Raw genomic sequence first — 4,333 nt, 5'->3', positions numbered from 1 at the left:
GAGACATAAAGCACATTGATATATTATATATATATATTTACTAAATATTGCCAGATTGTTCTGCAGAATGTATTTACCTGCTTAAATTGCCATCTGAAGTGCATGAGGATTCCCATTTCCCCATATCTTTGCTAATATTTGGGATCGACGTTCTGACTTTTGCCAAGCTAGGGGGTTATGGAGTGGTGTTTCGGAGCTGGCTCATGAGAGCCGATTGAATGCATTTCTTCCCAACTTCTTGTTCAGTGACTTCACAATGGTAGCTTGAAATCAGTGGTGGTGAGAGTATTTGCACCAGAAACTGGCAAACACTACAAATAAGGACTCCCCCTCCCACATCCCCGAGAGAGCTGGTTTTAAAATATATACCAACATGCCAGTGGCTATGGGTATTATCACACCGTTTCTATTTCCAGTCTCTGATCACTAGTGAGCTGGAGCATCTCTCCTGTACTTGCTTGCCATTCTGGCTTTCTTTTCTGTGAACTGCCTATCCCTATCCCTTTCTCACTTTTATATTGTTTTCTGACTTCTTTTTGTTGATTTGCAAATGTTCTTTCTATGTTTTAGATGTTAATCTCTAGTTGCTTGTGAATGAGCAAACCGCATATCTTCTCCCAGTTTCTCAGCTCTGTTAACTTTTGCTGTGGTATTCTTAATTGCAGAGAAACCTTAATTGTGATGCAGTCAAATCCCCCAATCTTCTGCTTTAAGGTTTGTGCTTTTGCAGTCTGGTTTTATGAACTAAATTTTTACCCCACGGTCATGGAGACAGTCTCCTACATTTTCTTTTCTACCTTTCATATGTAGGTTTTTAAATTTATCTAGACCAAAAAAATAAATTTATCTGGAGTTCATTTTGGTATATGGTGGGTGTGGGGCACGTGACTATTTTTTCTTTATTAACTAAGCCAGTTTCCTCAATGCCATCTTCTAAAGAGTTTATATTTTCCTCATTGATTTGTGGTACTATGTTTACATATATCGCAGCCCCACTTGTACATGGGGCTGCTTTTGAGCTCTCCATTGTTTCACTGTTCTATTAGTTCCTATACCAGTACTGGATTATTTTTATTACCACGTGGGAATGACATAATATCTGGAAGGGCAGGTCTTCTCTTTCTGCTTTTTCTTTTCAAAATTGACTTAATTATTTAAATTTTATTTTTCCTTATATATTTTACAAGCTTATTGAGTTCCTTAAAATTTTAATTTCTGTTGGAAGTTTGGTTGGTATAACATTGAATTGAGAGACTGACATTTTTACAACGTAAAGTCATCCTCTCCATGGTATATTTCTTCATTTATTTTCTTCTTTTATGTCCTTAGATAGAGTTTTAAAATTTTCTGCATAAAGTTCTTGCAAGTTGTTAGGTTAATTCCTGGGTATTATGCTTTAGTGTTTTATTGCTATTGTGAATGGTCTCTTATTGTCTATTATATTTCCTTGTTGCTTGCTGCTGATGTAGAGGAAAGGATTGATTTTTAGAAATTGATCTTGTACTTGGCAACCTTGCTGAATTAATATTACTTCTAACAGTTTGTTGACTCTGTTGGGTTTTTTACGCTGATGAGCATATCATCTGCAAGCATATCAGACAGGAAGATTTTCAGGGCTCTCCCCAGTGCTCTGATATTCTACATCTAACTACTTCTGCTGGTTGAGCTTTAGTCTAGTGCCCCAATTCTGATGCTGGGTGTCTTTCGTGGTCTGAAAGTCTCAGTCCCCTTGCACATCTACATTGTAGAAACTGAGTCCTTGTCTTCCTCCCCTGTCAATGATATCTTGCCCGATATCCATTCCATGTAAGAGCAGCAACCCTGCCTTCTTTTGCCTGTTTCCTCTAACCCTTTCCTCATGGTTTGGGCTCCTGATAGCTACTGACAGACGTTCCTGGTACTGACTGATGGTCTGCCTGAATTTCTGAATGCTCTGTGCAACCATTTCTGGGTCCTTAATGCCTGAAAGGACACCTTATGTAGGTGATGCAAAATAGTGAATCAACTGAGGCCTTCAGATAAGACAGGCTTAGGTTTGATTCATATTTCTTTCCTACGGTACTTGGAGCAAGTTACAGTGCCTTCTGGAGTCTGTTTCTTCTTCAGTAAATCAAAGACAAGTAAGATTCCATAGGTAAAGTGCCAGGCGGTGGTCAGTCAGTAGTGTCCCTTTTCCACACTGTGAGGCTGACTACAAGTGCTGATCACCTCCTGGCACTGTGGTTTACTGCTACATTGTTCAGGAACCTTGTGCCTTCAGATGTAATTGAATTTCAGCAGCTGTAGCTAGACCTTATCCCCATGTGCTTTTCCACCCCGGTGGGTAGTTCAAGTTCCAGGTATTGGGCCCCACATCATTGCCCAGTCTCACTCTTGTTAACTGAGAAATACTTGGTTCTAAGGCTTCTGTGACCCATGGGGTGTTCCAGCAAGCACAACTCCAATTTGCGCTTGCATTCTGGATGGTGGTCTAGGGGTTAACTTCAGTTTTTTGAACAAAGGCAACTAGGTGAGAGGAGACTCTCTCCCTGGTGGTTTGGCATCCTGGGAATTTACCTATGTACTGTACGGTGTTTGGCTGTAGCAGAAAAAGCCAGTGGCCTGGCTGATTCTAACAGAGACCTTTATTATGCTAAGAACAACTCAGCTAGCCACACTGTATCATATACTAAAAGTGGTATCTCAGAGGGATAATTTAAATCAGCAGTAAAAGTGACTGTACACCTGTGGAAACTTCACTAATAGCTTCTATTACACACAGATCTTTATGAGGTTCTGTGGTTCAATGACAATAGGCCTTATTACAGGTGCTTAAAGCTAAGCAAAGGCAGATTACTTTCCTTCTTTTAACCAGGTAAAGAAGTGGGTGGGTCAGACAAGAAGAGGGTGTGATGAGAGCAGGGAGAGAAAAGTGGAATCTACAAAGGGAGGAGGAAGCATCTGTGTCACATTATCATCCCTGAGAGTGCACGAAGATGCTGAGCCTGCAGGAACAGAGAAACTGGCAGCTGACCAGGGATGTGGGATGGTCATGGTGTTTAAATATTGCATAAGCACTGTGGGTTTTAGTTGATGGTGTGCTCCACCCAACTCAACAATGTGATGTGACTGCTGCAAACAACTATTGTGGTATTTTGAGCTATGTTAGCAGAAGCATAGGACTGAGAAAGAGGTGGCAGTCTCTGTCCTCTCTGCACTTGACAAGCCATCCATTCATTCCTGAGCATCACATTTAAGAGAGCGCTAGACAAGCTGGGATACATCCTAAAGAGTCCCTCGACATGCTGGTGAGTGGTACTGTAACCATGTCATATGAGGAGCAGCCTAAGAGACAGAGAATGCTTGTCCTGGGTACCTTGAATTGGAGATAGACTTGATCCGAGACTCCCAGGGTGGAAACAGAACCCAGAGAGGAGGAGATGCAGGGAGCTGGATTTTAGCTCCCAGGGTAGGAAGACATTTCCCAAAAGGTTGGTCAGAGATAAAAGATAGTGAGTTCCTTGTTGCTGGAGGTGTTCAACTATGGCCACTTGGTGGGAGGACGTATTAAGGAGGATCCAGACAACTGGAAGAGGGTCTTTTTCTGGTCCTCGGAATCAATGATTTTAACAGGAAAAGATGCTCTCGTAGGTGGTGAGCACTTACCTCTACTGTTGCAGAGACACTGATACTCATTCATTCATTCAACATGATATTGCCAGACACCGTGTCTGGTGAACGTGCAGTACGGTGTAGTAGTTTGCGTAGGCCCCAGAGAGAGTTCTTATGGTGTAACGCTACTGACTCGGTGTTACAAACCTGTCACGGTCTCCTCATCGAGGGGAGCCTGGATGACGGAAAACCAGGATGTCAGCGTTCATGTCTGTTAGGTGTCACAGTCGCACCCCTTCCGGTGCCTGGGAGCTGGAGAGGGGGGATCAGGAGAGAAGGTGGGTGAGGAGGGGGCAAAGCAGTAGGGACATGGACTCCTGCGATGACACTCACGTCTCCCCTCTGCCTCCTCTTGGTTGTGTAACTGATCAACTTGGGCATAACACTGACTAGGCTTTTTACAGCACGACCTGCAAACAGGTGACTGGCAGATGGATGGACTCTAGGCCACGGGCGGCTGGACACTGGGGGAGCCCCCAAAGGGTAAGACCCCGTCCCTGCCTCCAAGAAGCTGGTCGGAGCGCTTCCAGCCCGGGCGGGAGGTGACAGGGAGGCCGGCCAGGAAGAGATATGCCCGGCGTGCCCGGGGCTGCTGCCCCACAGCACTGCCCGGACCAGGCCAGGCCGCCACGGAGCGCGCCAGGCCGTGCAGCCGCGCAGGCTGGGCCGGCTCATCTCCGCC

Source organism: Galeopterus variegatus, unplaced genomic scaffold (genome assembly GCF_000696425.1).
Source record: "Galeopterus variegatus unplaced genomic scaffold, G_variegatus-3.0.2 Scaffold239, whole genome shotgun sequence".
NCBI lineage: Eukaryota > Metazoa > Chordata > Mammalia > Dermoptera > Cynocephalidae > Galeopterus > Galeopterus variegatus.
The sequence above is the reverse complement of the archived record's forward strand: the minus strand, read 5'-3'. Positions refer to the sequence as shown.